The sequence below is a fragment of the Mytilus trossulus genome, chromosome 6, assembly GCF_036588685.1.
Source record: "Mytilus trossulus isolate FHL-02 chromosome 6, PNRI_Mtr1.1.1.hap1, whole genome shotgun sequence".
NCBI classification, from domain to species: Eukaryota; Metazoa; Mollusca; class Bivalvia; order Mytilida; family Mytilidae; genus Mytilus; species Mytilus trossulus.
Genome location: NC_086378.1, coordinates 78,597,178 through 78,613,723, shown reverse-complemented (window position 1 = coordinate 78,613,723; position 16,546 = coordinate 78,597,178).

Here is a 16,546-nt window from a genome sequence, read left to right as displayed (position 1 = left end):
GAAGTTAATACAATTGCGCTTTTTATATCAAATATTTCTTTGTACAAAATAAAAACTTTATGCGTCGAATTTCATTTCATTCGAAATTTTTCAATGAATAATAGAATACGAGAGAATCATGTACATGTATATGGTGTTAATATTTGAATGATTTGCTAAATGTTGGTGCTTCGAGTGAATTTGCCAAGAATACTGCTTGTTCAGGGTTATATAAAGATCGAAACAATAAATTTTATGATATTATACCCGAAGGCGGATGGGTACGTGCGATAACCGTATTTTAAGTATAAATCAACGCTTCTTATCAATTGCACCTGATAAATTAGCTGAGCACAATGCTAATATCAACCAAATCGGTATCCTTTAGTCTTATTTATATTTGTACATGTCAATATTCATATTATATATTTTCTTCAAACATAAGTTTAAAGATTTAATTCGTAAATAAGCATCGATAAGAAATCACATTTACAACCTAGCCATGATTGGGCGCCAAATATTAGGAAGATTCGATAACAAGCTCAAAGAACAAAGTTGTTCACTGTTTGTACAACATGATATATTTGATTTATGCAACTTTTCCCAAATGTGACCTTCTGATTTAGTATCATTACCGGGTTTGTTCCAATATGGGCAACATGACGGGTGTCACATGTGGATCAGAATATGCTTACCATTGGTGAGCACCGAAGATTACCAACAGCAATTGGTTGGCTTCCGGTTACTCAATCATCATTTTTAGATGTTGTGCTTTGTGTAAAATTACTTGTCTTGTTTTTTTTCTTCTTTTTTCAGTTTATTTTCTAATAAGAAATTTTAAATGCAATCCTAAATTCACATATTTCACGAGGAATTGTGTATCCCAAATGTAGTAAATTAATCAATTTAAAAGTAAGACCATTGCCAAAGTTCAAATATCCCACGTCATGCTTCAGTCGGGAAGTCATCTTCTATTTTGTATTCATCACAGGCACACGATTGTAACGTCATATCCTGTAGTACGTGTAAAAACATGGACAACATAGGGCAACGCGTTGAAAACCACATGCCAGGTTTCGGGTATGTTTGACGCCGGGTGGCGGTTTTAGAGAGAGGAAAAAACAATTAATTAAGTATCGAAATTTCTTTTCTGTAGACGAAACGCGCGTCTAGCGTACTAAATTATAATTCTGATCACCAAATAATGTATTGCACGGAAGAAACCAAATCATAATCTATTCCCAGCGACCAGAAGCAGAAATCTAAAGTACACAGTTACTCTTAACCACAGTTTTCCGTGTTGCAGATTTTAAGGATTCAAATGCAAGTTTCAAGATAAAAAAATCCCTTCTATTGACGATTTTTACCCCGAAGATTTATGTAAAAATTAGTTCCTACCATGACAATTAACTTAATGCCAGCTCCTTAGCTGATTTTTTTTGTTTTAAAACTATGTTTTCATCAAAATAAAATGTGTCGCTTGGGATTTCAAACTTCTCAAAGGGTTGAGGCTTTTATAAAAACAATAGATTTGTATATAATTATACGTCTTCGTTTGCAAGAATAATTGCGTCGGATATAATTTCACTTAGTGTTGTCAGGTTATTTTTACGTTGTACAATGTACGGGAGATTCTTGTATATGGTGTTAACATTTTGGTTGCTTTGCTATATTCAAGGGCCTAAAGCGAATTTGTCGAGTGTATAAAATACTCAGGGTTATATAAAGATCGAAACAATAAATTGAGTTGAAATTAGGTTACTAAATAAAATGAAGAATAAATCATAGATTAGACATTTGCTAAGATAAACAGGTTATACACGAGAGAGGATGAGTGAGCACGAGAACCGAATTTGAAGTATAAATTACAACTTCTTAGCAATTGCACCTAATAAATTAGTTTAGCATAATACTGATATCATCTCAATCGTTATTCATATTTGTATATGTCTATATTCATATTATATATTTTCCTCAAACATGAGTTTAAAGATTTATTCGTAAAATAATCATCGATAAGACATCACATTTACAACCTAGCCATGATCGGGACGCCAAATAAAAGGAAGACCTAATAAAAAAGGTGACCGAACAAGGTTGTTACAATACTGATATCTTTGATTTTTTTCAATATTGAATGACGTTATTTAAAGTTTGATATCAATCCTTTTGCTTGATGAAATGGTTAACGTGTATAGGTCTGATATATAATATTAAATATATTCTATTGATTGAGCTAGAAATGCTAGAATAGATTGTAGGCTTTAGTTCAAGTTTTACATGTTCTTATACGGATAATAGCTTAAATGATTGCATTTGTACTACATCCATAATAAGTTGTTCATTATCAGCAATTGCAAGACAAATGAATTGATGTAAAGATAACCTGTTGTCTGGACGATTCCTATCAATGAGTTCACTCACAATAATATAATGAGGTGTAAGTACTTATAAAACATAGACGAAAGGGTAATTAAGTGACAGTACAAAAAAATATAAAAGTAAACCGTCACTTCTGACCTCTCAGAAAGGTGATGCAATAGTTCTTACATACGTAGAGAGCATGACGGTTTTCACGGATGTTTCTGATTGAAGCCGTTTAAGCAAATTATGTCCAGGAATGAGACAAGGGAATGACAAATAAAATTCCACAAAACATTAGACAACCCGAACCCTGTTGAAAATATCGGTACTGCAGAAGGTTAAACAGGTCTAGTATTGGAATGTATTTGTTCAATAGTTATCAAAGGTACCATATGCTACCTTAAATTATGATGTCAAATACGTGCAATGCATGCATGCATCGTGTTTTATTTCATGTACATACGTGTAATGCATTTAACACTTACTTTTCCTTTTGATGAATTTTCTCAGATTTATCCTACAATCTTTTATTGGCCTTTGTTATAATGTAAATTCTTCCAATATGTGTTTAATATAAACAATTTATTTTGAGTCTTACTATATTTGGACGAATCATTATTCTATATAAAACAACTATATCATCACAAATATCAATAAATACTGGGTGTATCTTTTTATACCTAACTCGATATTTATAAAAATAATTTTTGCATTGTGTTAAGTGAAGTGTTATATAATGCACTGTGTTTGTATTTGAAAGGATTTACTTTTATCAATGTAAGATCAAAGTAACATTATTTACGGATTCTGTATTATGATAAAACACAGGAAATTCCTAGCCAATTTCGATGTATTATAACCTTACACGGCTCAATATTTAACATTTAATACGTTCACTACTCTGTAGGAAAAAAACTTCATCAAAATTACAAGGCTTTGGTTCCTCAGACGCGCGTTTCGTCTGCAACAGGTGAAAATGACATCGCAAAAGTTTAACATGATTCGGAAAATTTACATGCCAATTTAGTGTGTTTCAATATACAAACAAATCGTTTTCACAAAAGGAACTGTTTCATATTAGTGAATTTAGTTACAGTCGAGTCTACTCAAGAGACCACCCGTATTAAGAAAAATAAAACCTGTATTATAAGACCATTGATTTTGGATCCCTCTGTAGTACATTTCATATGGATTGGACCTGTATTAAAAGACCACATGTCGTAACAGACCACTTTTTAGCTCTCCATTAAGAGATCTCTTAAAAATGGTTTGGAAAATTCAGGGAATGGGTTTCAATTATGAATTCTTTATAAATTATAATAAAAAAAAACAGGTTAAAGCAATACAAAGAAAAAAACAAAAATAAGAAAAACTCAGCAATAATTTAATGATATATTGGAGAAGATATGATTAAAATTTATTAGATAACACGTGACCCCAGTAAACTGAAATTGCTACCATCAAATCGCAAGTTAATGCCTGTTCAGTTATTCCCGAAGTCCCACCCTGTCGCAAATGTAACAGAGTGGGATATAACAAACTTTTTCAAAAGAGCTTTTGAAAAAGCTTAGAATATACTGCACCGTATTATCATTTATTTGATTTTGACTGTTTCTGTTGTGTTTTTTGTTGAATATTGTTATTTCTTGTCATTTGAGTTCTGTGTTTTATGTACATTTTATTTATATATATCTTTCTCATAGTATTCCATGGATAAAGTATTGTGTCAGTGCAAATAATAATGACGTCGTTACAGCATTTCAAATCATTTAATTGTTTGGACTAGAATGATGAAAATAATTGTATAAATTTCAAGATTATATTTTCGTCACAAAAATACGTCACAGTTTGTTTTGTCTTGTGCTGTCGTTAATTGAAGATGTTTGATATTATTCTGAGTTGTTGATGTTGTAACGACTATTACACTATTTGTTTGTGTGTGTCTCTGTGCTGAGTGCTTGTGTTTGTTTATGCTGCATTCTAGTCCAAATATCGAGGTAAGGCGTCAAAGAAAAAAAATACAAAAGCCTTTCAAGACGTCATAATTATTTGGACTAGCTGCATTCCTGTCACATAGTGTTGTCAACTTAGGGATATTTTTTAAATAACCATATAAGCGGGCGGTTTGGCTAGCCATACAACCAGGTTCAACCCACCAGCTTTTTTCTTAAATATCTATTACCAAGACAGGAATATGGCAGTTGTTATCAAACAGTTGGTTTTTATGTTTGTTGGTATAAGTTTTGTTGCACTCCAGTGTTTCTGTTGCTCCGTTGTTATCCCCTTATAGTTTTTGTTTTCTCTCAAACTATTTAGGATTTTTAAACGGCGGTATGCTGCTGTTGCCTTTATTTTGCTCTATATCAAGTCGATCAAGTGCTAATGACTGAAATCTTGGATGTTTCGTGGTCGATAGAATAGTGTGTTTTGAACTGAATCTAAAGATGGATTGATTTAAGGCATTATGATATTCAAGATTTTCTATTTTAAATTTATTTATATATGCCATTATCTGTCCTAAACCGACACTAGGAGTCGATTTTTTTTTGCCAAGAGGGCAACAGTACACAAAATATAATCACCCAACCCGGATCTATAAGTGTAATGTCTAACCTTTCAAAATCATTTAATTGTTTGGACTAGTATGATGAAAATAATTGTATTAATTTCTAGATTATATTTTCGTCACAAAAATACGTCACAGTTTGTTTTGTCCTTTGCTGTCGTTAATAGAAGATGTTCTTTGTTATTCTGAGTTGTGGAAGTTGTAACGACTATTACTCTATTTGTTTGTGCGTTTCTCTGTGATGAGGGCTAGCGTGTGTTCATGCTGCATTCCTGTCACATGGTGTTGTCAACTTAATAGTGATATTTTTCAACACAACCATATAAGCGGGAGGTTTGGCTAGCCATACAACCAGGTTCAATCCACCATCTTTTTCCTAACATGTCTTTTCTCACGACAGGAATGTGGGCACTTGTTATCGACCAGTTGGTTTTTATGTTTGTTGGCATTTGTTTTATTGCACTTCAGTGTTTTTGTCGTTCCGGTGTTATCTTCTTATAGTTGATGTGTGCATGTTTCCCTAGGTTTCTGTGTGTCAACCGAATTTGTTTTCACTCAAACGATTCATGACTTTTGAACGACGGTATGCTTCTGTTGCCTTTATTTGTCTCTATATCAAGTCGATCAAGGACGAGTAACTGAAATCTTGGAGGTTTCGTGATGGATAGATTGGTGTGTTTTGAACTGAATGTAAAGATGGATAAATTTAAGGCATATTCAAGTTTTCTATTTTAAATTTATTTAGATTTGCCACTCTCCGTCCTAAACCGACACTTTGAGTCGAATTTGTTTGCCAAGAGAGCAACAGTATTTATAATATAGTCACCTAACCCGGATATATAAGTGTAATTTCCAGCCGACCAAATCACAATAGCTAACTCGGGAATAGAAGTACATGTATTGTCAGATTGACTCTTAAAAATTTCCAGATGAACCTATTTTTAATGGAATAATCGTATTGCAATTGGAGATTAAGAAACTAGCTGCCTCGTCTGTTAAGAATGTATGCATTAAATTAGAAAAGAAATTTCAACAGAAATTTCTAAACGTCAAAGAACCCTTGAAATAACGCATTTTTCATTTGACAGTTCAAAATTCGAAACGTTGACCCAATATATACCACTTTGTAAAGCCAATCTATTAGATTTGTTGTAGATTTATACATTACCTTAATATGAATAAAATATTTGCCACTAGAAGTTTAGCAAATATCTTGCAATCTTAAATCTGAATTTTTTAAAGTGTCATTTGACTTTACCAGTATTTGACCTTCCAAACCCGAAACGACATAATGTTATTCACAAGAGCCAAGTCTAAATACAGATGATGTTCCTATATACATTTTGAGTTTTGCAACATAATAGTATGCATTCCACTGTAAACATTCGAGTTTCTTAATGTTCATCCTTCAATTTTCTAATATAGAAAATACACAAAAAGTGCATAGAATCTTTCGGTTCTTTAATATTGACAAGTGAAGTATATTCTGCATGTCTCAGGTGAAGATGTCTGACGTCGTCTCAGGTGAATATGTCTGACGTCGTCTCAGGTGAATATGTCTGACGTCGTCTCAGGTGAATATGTCTGACGTCGTCTCAGGTGAATATGTCTGACGTCGTCTCAGGTGAATATGTCTGACGTCGTCTCAGGTGAATATGTCTGACGTCGTCTCAACTCCATTATCATTTATCGCCCGACCTCAGTTCACACCTCAAATTATTCCGAGTCGTTTAGTTTCTTTTATTTGCTTTCAAAATCATTGAATTCTTAAAACGATTTTAAATAATTTATTCCAAAGTGATTATAACTTTCTTTAAAATGTCAAAGTGGCCCAATGTATGACCTGATATGTTATAGATATTAACGATGTACAAAATAGATGAGCGCCATATTATTGTCCTCCAGACTCATTAACTCAAGGTTTATAGCCTGTTCATGTTAGAGGCTTTGTTTGTTGTACTGTTGACAAAATGGAAAATTTCATAAAAACGTTATTTTTCCTCTTTTCCCATTTTCGAACTTTTCGTTCTATTTTTTTTGATATCTTCATTCTTCAAGTATTTTCTTTAGACGCCACCAAGATCGGTTTTTTGTTGTTTGTGTAAGAGGTGCTTCATTCGATCGAAGCGATGTTCAAACCAACGACTTTAAAATTAGGATTTTGCTGCTTTCCCGCCAAGTACATTGCATTCACAACCAAACGATGACGGGTCTGTACGCGGTCAATGCGTGTGCTTTATAACGGTGGCTTGTATACATGCGGACTGTTTCAATGTGAGCTTTCCTACACATTATACAGCTAAGTATTGCGGTTTGGTGCAGAGCAGGGAATATTCGTTGATTATTAAATTTTTATTTTTATATAATTTCATGTAATATTTGCCACCGGTCGTTAAACAGCTTCAATCAAGTAGTCACATTCCAATTTAAGATCATTTAACAAAAATTTGGCAGGTGCTTCTGAAAGTCCGACAGTACAACTGATTCAAAATGAAAAGCCTATTTCTGTTTTCTGCTCGTTGGTAAGATTTTTTTTTTTTTTTGCTCATTCCCTATTTCCATTGTCCATTTTAGATGATGTTACCATCGACTAATCACTTATAAGCCGTGAACTATTATTTCTGTCTTAATGATTTTTCTCTTCTGAATGATGAGTGTCTTACAGTTTTATGTTGTTTATTTCTTACATAAATCACTGTGTCTTCCAAATGTTTACTATTTTCTTGACATTCATTTTGTTATAATATTTTTTAAATTTCTTTGTTGTCATGTTTAGAATTTTTGATAAAAAAATTGTAACAAGAGTACACTACTCGTATTCGAAACGAGATGACATATTAGAAGATCAAATATCAAAGTCAAATACAAAGATATATAAATGTGACCATAAACACCTGTTGCAGGTGCACGACATATTAATAAATGTTAAATCTTTAAATATTCAATAACATGCAATATTACATAACAAGTAGAATTATAAACAAATTATGCGAGAAACAAGAGAAGAATCAAAAGTACTTCCATGTGTTTCCGCAAGTATGCACACGGCATTAGATCAATGGCCGACAACGTCTGAATAGATTTTTCTCGGGTCGTTTAGTCCTTACAATCGATCCTATCTTAGTATACAACGTCTGTGGATAGTACATTAAATTAAAAGTCTACAAGACGTCGCATGCTTTTATTCCGTTTAAAAGGGCAATATCGAATACACATTCATTTAAGTCAGTCGGTACATGTCACTTTTATTTGCATCTGACTGGCCGACCTTCCAGTCGTTATGTCAAGTTCTAAACAATGCTCCGTTCATCTTAATGCCCCTAAATGATAGAATTCATTAAAGATTAATAACAAAATGGATTTTTTATTTTTATCATAAAACCTTTTATTTTCTTTGATGTTGTTCTCCCGGACAGTGAATAAAATCGTGAAAAAAATAACAAACACTTCAAAAATATCACTGTTATCAAGAAAACGGATATTTTAGAATCTCGTAGAACGCTGGAAGTTTCACAAATTACCTACATCAAAGAATAAACAAAAAGAAACAAAACAACATTATTTCTATATTTTAACAAAATGGTGTTTTAACTGAATAAAATGACTCTTTGATGTCAAAAGAGCAAGCTATGTATACGGAAACATAAGCCTATAATTATGAGTATTTAACATTTACAAAGTCATGATGGTCCATCCAAACACGCTGTCTTAGTTCTTTTGATGTTTAACCTATAATTTGATTTATAACAAATGTCACAACGACGGATACTAAGCTTCATAGTTAATATTACATAAAAAATAATGAATTTCGAGAGCTTAAGTCACAGAAGTAGTTTTGTTTAGTGTCTTGTTCTTGTTTGTATCTTTTTTTTCATGTACTTATGCTACTGGATCTCTGTTGTGATCAGGGCCATCGGTGACCTTTCTTAAGGTGGTACCTAACACTACAGGGAGATAACTCTGTAAAGTCAGCTAAATGTTTTACTTACGTTTTGTTGTAAAAGGAATATTAAGCTTCTCAGTGATCAAAATTCGTGTTTGTCAAACTGCTATATAACCAGTGTATTTTTTCTGACAAAACGGTTGGTTCAAAATTTTTGAAATTTTTATATTTTTGTTAAAGGGTCAAAGTATATACTTTGACAAAATTTTATGAAAATTAAACGAGCCAAATTAATTTTAGTGAAAATGTTGGGTACCACCTTAATTTGCTTAACTTTCAAAGATCACCGTAAAGCTATTTTTGAGTTTGGTTTGATATGAATGTTTTCAGGTATTTGATGTGTTTCTGGCGCTAGTTTCTGTTCTTTCCTCTTAATCCACTGATTGCAAGAGTGTAAAAAAGAGAACTTGTGTTGATGTCTAAATCTTGACAATTACCATACAACGTCATCAACGATGAAGTAGGACACCTTACACTATGATCACCAGTCAGCATTGAAGCAACATTCATTGATATACTTCAATTACCATCACACGTGTTTGTGAAGAGACCTTTGCTCCAGCAATTAACTGGATGAACGACTACAAAGTCCATCACTTATTTACTACAAATGTTTTATTAACCAGAACAACTATCAAAATCAATGTCATGAAATGACAACAAACAGAAGATTGTAGCATGAATAATGCAATATAAAGTTCAACTATACAGATTCATCCAATACCATTACACATCAGAAAGACATGTTCAATAATTTGAATTCAGCTTTTCGTTTATGTTTGTTCTTTTCTACATATGTTCTGAAATATTTGCCCAAATATGATATAACAAATTAGACTTATTTCTGTGAATATACCAGCATGAACTACATGAAGGGTAACACATGTGGAGCAGGATCTGCTTACCCTTTCGGAGCACCTGAGATCATCCCCAGTTTTAGTGGGTGTCGTGTTGCTCAGTCTTACTTTTCTCTCTGTTTCTAAAGCTCGTAAAATACATTTTATATTCTTCTTGACTGTACATCGTTTGATGTCTGATGTCTCTCAGTATCCTGATAGGATGCGTATGTGTTCGTGTCTGCACACGACAGATGGTCCCCTAGTAAGTTCTCTCATTTTTTTGTTTTTCTTTGGACTCCAGTATATTGCGGACAATATCAGGTTACACACTTTTAGTCCCTAAGTATATAATTATTGTGCTTTAGATCAGTTACAAAAACTAAATAACTTTGACAGAAGATTGATGAGTTTATGTATATTAGCCAAGAACCTGCATGACGCACTATTAAAGTAAAATTAATGCGTTCATCTTTTACTCATTTTCCGCCTATTGACAAAAATATTTACCCCACAAAATTTCATTTTCGTTACAAAGAAATTACGTTAACTCGCCAAGTAGGTAGTTAAGTCCATTTAAAGTAATCTAAATCACTTGACTGATTTTGGAGAAGTCTAAAATGCACAATTTTATTCATAAACAATAATGATTAATCTTATCCTTAGAGAGATTCAACAATGGGAAGAAGTGTTTTATTTTGCTATATAATAATAAAACTTCTACACTTTACAAAGTTCAGTGAGGTCTTTTCTAGTACAGACTTACAATTCCTACCGAGAAATAGATTGCAACTTCATGGGAGTCTTACCGCATGTAAGTAGTTGTTGTCACGGTATTATAAGGGTGAATATTACATACTTATAGTGACAAACACTTTATTTACCTGTTTTCAAATTCAGTTAATTTAACTAAAGAACATCAGACCGTCTGCATGGTCGTCTTCTGACGTATAGTCATCCGAGAATATAAGACTAAACTTGCGCCGCTCTTGGAAAATCTGGCATATTTTAAGTCTACATAATATTTACTTCACAATGAGGCTTCAAATGATTTTGTCACACAGTGATGCTACACGTTCTTGTACAATCGGAAAGGCTTAAAGGAATATGTACAGTTAGTGTTTGACGAGCGTTATAAAATTCTTCATGTAGTCTTTACATTTTCATTCCCTGGTATTGTTATAGTGCATTGACGTTCACATTTTTTTAGGATTTCAACTTTCAATTGTATTTTTTTATTCTTGATTGAGCCATCTTCAGCCTAATTAACCGTCTAGAAGGTCCCGTCGGTCCTCGCTTCGTGTGAGGAGTTAAACTTATTCGATGGGTCAAATGAAAGGCTTTACAATCGGCATTATCTGCTTCTTAAACCAAAGACGCTGTATTGTTACATATATAAGAACTGACACTGGTCCGGCTGATAAGAGTCAAATTGATGTGTTTGAGTAGGCGATTGGTCTTGCACTGGTTTGTTAATTAAAATTTCCGTTTATAAACCTATGAGTCAAAGTTTACCTTAGCGAGATTTAGTTAATTATATTTTGGATCCGCTTTGGTCAGAAAGCTCTTCAACTGTTGCGGTTCTTATGCATTCATGCTTTTCATATATTCGGTTTTTAGTGTTTTTGGTAAAGTTAAAGCTATAGCAAAGTGCATTGGACACATGCAGTTTTTAAAAACTGATGTTTCCGGTTTTTTTTATTGTGTGAGCTATCACGTTGAAAAACATAAGCCTGCATATAACAAAGCAGGTGTATGTTTACCCCGTAAACATGTTATCGTTCATTTTATACAAAAGTCATGTAATGTTAGCCAAGGTACGTTAGGCACTTATTAATACATCAATGTATTATAAGAATTTCATAAAACTTGATATAAATGACTTAAAGAATGTATTTAGATGAAAATAGTAAGCCGATGCGGTTGGATTGCAAATATGACAACTCTCCTTCAGATTCTCTGCAAATGAGGTGGAATTTTACAACTATATGTCACTGAACCTCAACAAAGAGCAAAACCCATGCAAGCTATACAAGACTCTCGCAATGACATATTTAAAACAATTCAAACGAGAAAACTAACGGCCTGATTTATGTGCACATCAATAAAAGTAGAAAAGTAAGACAACGCCTAAAAAAGAAAATTTAACACCAAAAAAACTGTATTTTCTTTGTAATCGTTCATAGACATGCTGCGTACTTTTTATCTGTTAACCACAAAGAACATGAAAATCTTTAATACCTGTAGTTTATATTCATGTCTCCTTTCCTTGTGTGCCCTCCCACATAACCTATGATTTTTTATGCAAATACAGATAAATTTCACTGGTATAAAATTGCATTGTCACTAATTTCAATAAAAGACAAACATTTGATAATACTCAATTTTAGTACACCATGTCACCTCGTGTTTGGTACACACTCTTTAATCCACTTATTTTTGGCAATTCTTAACATGGCATACAACTTATCAGAGTTCGTTTGTTTGTTTAGGAACTGGTTTGTCAACATTAGATTTTAAGTATATTGTCAATCGAGTCACTAAATAACATTTAATAACATCAATACTATTAAAATGGTGTTGACATACGGTATTATATTTTAAAATTCGATCCACAAAGACCTTTGACTAGGTTTTCAGCATCTATAACGTAATAAAACATGGCAGTACTTCAACTGTTTGTTTTCTTGCTGGGGGTCCTGCCTGCATGTCCAGCAGTGTTTGTTTTTATGACCCAGCTGGTCAGTGAAAGGTCAATTCATTATTTGAAATGAGTTTGATTATAGATTTATTTTAGAATTACTTTATTCAATCTAAAACGTTATGTCATATTTATTGAAAATATATGTATCGTGGTATTTAAACTAAGTAACCTTCAGTTCTCAGCTTTTTAAGTAGGAAATGGTTATTTTGCTTTAATCAATTGTTGTTCGGAACCTTGGTTCTTATGTCAGACTCTTAAAAAAAACCAATCCTATTTTGTTCTACATGGATAATGGCATCATAATGCAAAACCTGACTGATCATACTGTTTCTCTGACTAATGATGATTAAATATAGATCTTGTCAGCCATAATAAGGTCTGAATGTGTATTTTGGGCCTACCATTTAAAATTGTGCCAAATTCTTTTTTCACCTGCTTCTCGACCGACTTATCTATTGTCCTTTTTGAACACAATTGCATCTTATTAGTTAGGTAGGGGTTTCATTTTTCAGTTCTCACCATACCAGGAATTTAATTTCCTGAACCCCCTAACCCCCCCCCCCCCCCCCCCCCAAAAAAAAAAATAATAATCAAATCAGCGTTCCCTTGCTACTGAAATATAGTGTTAGGATTGGATAACACCGCCAGTTGTTTTCCTAAATTCTTGGACACGGTATCATATTTCATGTTTTTAAAGCAATCTTATAATAGCTTCAGAAAGTTTCTGGATTTCATTTACATCTAAAAATTGTAGAAAACGTGATATTCTCAATGAAACAACTCCCCACCAAAGACCAAATGACATTAAAATCAACAATTATAGGTCACCATACGACCTTCAACAATGAGCAAAATATAACTGCATAATCATCTATAATAGGCACAGTCTGTTGGGCGAGGTATTGTTAGTACCACTACCTTTAAACTGATGTTAGAGTTGAATATATGTTGGTTTTCCTTGTAACTATTTAAATATGAATCCTTATTGGTCTGTATAAGTATTGGATACAACCAACGCCTTAGACTGACATTTGTATTTAATAATCCCTTTTTAAATCAGACTTTAAAATATAGCCAACACGTTTCTTTGATAAACGTAACAAAAACAAACATTTATAAATACCATTAAAATTCATTTTAAATCGAAAGAAACTAATGGTTCTAGACAATATCAGTCACGGAAATGTCGGCGTAAATTACATTTTAACTCGGTTATACTCCGAACATATCTATGTAAAGTACATTATCACCATAAGGTCTTTTTAAGAAGATATTTGAAGAAAAATAATAATGAATGCACTGTAAACCTGTTATGAAATTCCTGTCGTCTGCTGCGTAGTGCTATACAAAATGGTGGATGCAAAAAATGACATCAATTAATTTTTGCACGAAGTCAAACATAAGCAAGTTCCATATGGTACCCTATCATACTAATTGAACACAATGCCATACTGAATATAAAAAAGAAGATGTGGTATTATTGTCAATGAGACAACCGTCCACAAGACACCAAAATTTTAAGTTTTCTTTTCTTTTGATAATCACATATTTAATGGTTACAGCTACTTCAATGTATATTTATCTTACATGTGTTCGTTTTTAATTCTGCTTGTTAAATAATCCAATTAAATACGATTTGGTTTAGAGCGACTCTAAAAGTCTGGTGATTTTTAATTAATATTGGATTATAAAAGTCACTATTACTGTAAGTCTGCTTGTTATGAATAAAAGATTTATTTTATGACATCAAATTTTTTTTGAGTATTAAGATTGATTAATATTTATATATAGGTCTTAAATACGTCTTATTTTCATATATAGCTGATATTCAGGTTTATGAAATTTATTTTTTCATGTCATTCATATTGTATACAGATGTTAAGCAGATCCAGTTATGTTTTTTTGTTGTTGTGTACGCCAGTTATTTTAACAAATTGAGAAAAGTGTAGAAGTTATGGGTTCTATATCAGTGTCGGTACTCCGTCATTTTCACACGTCAACACGTCGGTGCTTCGTCGTTAACATCCGTCAATCAGTCAGTGTCTCGTCGTAAGCTTCCGCCCTTTAGTTGATGCTTCGTCGTTATCATCCACCAATTAGTTGATGCATCGTCGATCTCATTCGGCGATTAGTCGGACCTACGTCGTTAGCATCCGTCCATAAGTCTGTGCTTCGTCATTATCATCCCTCCATTAGTTATTGCTTCGTCGTTAGCTTTCGCCCTGAGTTGATACTTTCCGTTATCATCATTCAATTAGTCGATGATTCGTCGTTTTCATACGTCCATTTGAAAAAATGGTACCAAAGTACAAGATACCAGTCCGGTCCAGTACCCACGAATAAAGACCGCAATGAATATGTTATCTCTGAAATATTATTTTGTTCCGAGATGAACATTATGTTGAGTTGCTTAGTTTTTTCAAAAATATTTCAAACGTCCAACTTCAATGCCTTTTTTTTGCATTCTGAATTGTATAATGTGAATAATTGTCTTAGTAAATGGTCCAAATTTCATTTTCATTATTAACCAGAAAGTCTATGAAATAACCCTATCAACATCCACTTTGGATTTCCGTTCAATTTGTCGGTTCTATGTATTATTATCCGTCTATAAGTGTGTACTTTGTCTTTACCACGCATCCATTTTAAGTGTATATTTTATTGGAACCAATCAGTTGGTGCTTTAGTTCATGTATAAAACTTACATATAATAACTCCCATAGGTGAATTTAGGGGGCCTGTTATCCCCCCCCCCCCACCTTTGTGGGGAAAAGATGATTGATTATGTAGGGAATCATTAAAGCATGACTTGAGCGCCAGTCCCCATTTATGGCAGTCAGTGGGCCCCCTTACAAAAGGTTCTAGATCCGCTACTGACTCCATTTTTATTTTCAATTGACTGATTTTTTTTAATTTTATATAGAAGCAATTGTTGTCTCCTTGTTTATAGTTGTTAGATTTTTGCTCAACATTATAAGCTATTTTTATTTTGCTTCACCCAGGTATAGGGTTTTATCACTCCATTTACGCGGTTCGAACCAAGTATTAGGCATGTTTATTTTTTGTATTAAACACTTATCAAGTCAATCACTACAAACAGTTTCAAAAACAAGACAACACAATGAAAATTAATATCAGTGATACAACAACCTTGAAGGAAAATAAAATGGAAATAACACTCTTTATAACTACTCTGTTTACTAACTGCTTTTCGGTGCTAACGAAAAAATACACTTTTTTTATAAACCATTAGCAAATAATATCAGCGGCAATGATAAATTCAATGCGGATAAATTTGTTTTTCATTCGACCTCATAAAGAAAGTATGCTTCTTGAAGAAAATATGTAGTTCCTTAAAAGTATCGGTTTCGTATCATCTGGCAAAACTCAATAGTGAAATCAATATGGAAGACGCCAAATACAACAGAATAAAATATAAATTACCTTTCTGCGTATAAATTCCTGTATTGATCGGCTCTTGCGATCGTGTTTCTTCAAGCTCAGAGGATTGCGCATTGGTGGTATTCATCCGCAACAATAATTTTTCGGTATGTCATTGATATTAAAGATTGTTTGACTAATAATCTAATATTTCTAACGAAAAAACATTTCCATATTTTTTTCTTAGTATCCATTGAAAACATGAATTTAAAAGAAGCGATAAGGAATTTTATTTTGCACTATATATGTGCGCGGATCTATAATTTTTATAGCTCGGTTATCATTCCAAAACTAATTATATATGCATATATCCTTATATGGATATGCATATTAGGCGGAAAATTAGGAGATGGCAATACACTCGAGGCCCTAACGGTCCTCTGCTGTAAAAAAAAAACTGATCTTAGACCAACGTATGCCACAATGATCATTGGTGATAAAACACCTATTTTAGATTCCATGCTACAATGTGCACAGATAACGAAATACAGGCTGATTCAAAAATTATATGCTACCATGTAAATAGATGACAAAATACCTTGTTTAAAGTTTCCATGCTACCAAGTACATAGTTGAAGACAACACCTGGTTTAAAGAGTCAGTGCTTCTTTGGACATGGAAACATGGGTAACAACAACACCTGCTTTCATGCGACTATATGCCTGCATATTGAGGACTAAAATACCTCGCTTTAGGATTGTATGCTACCCTAA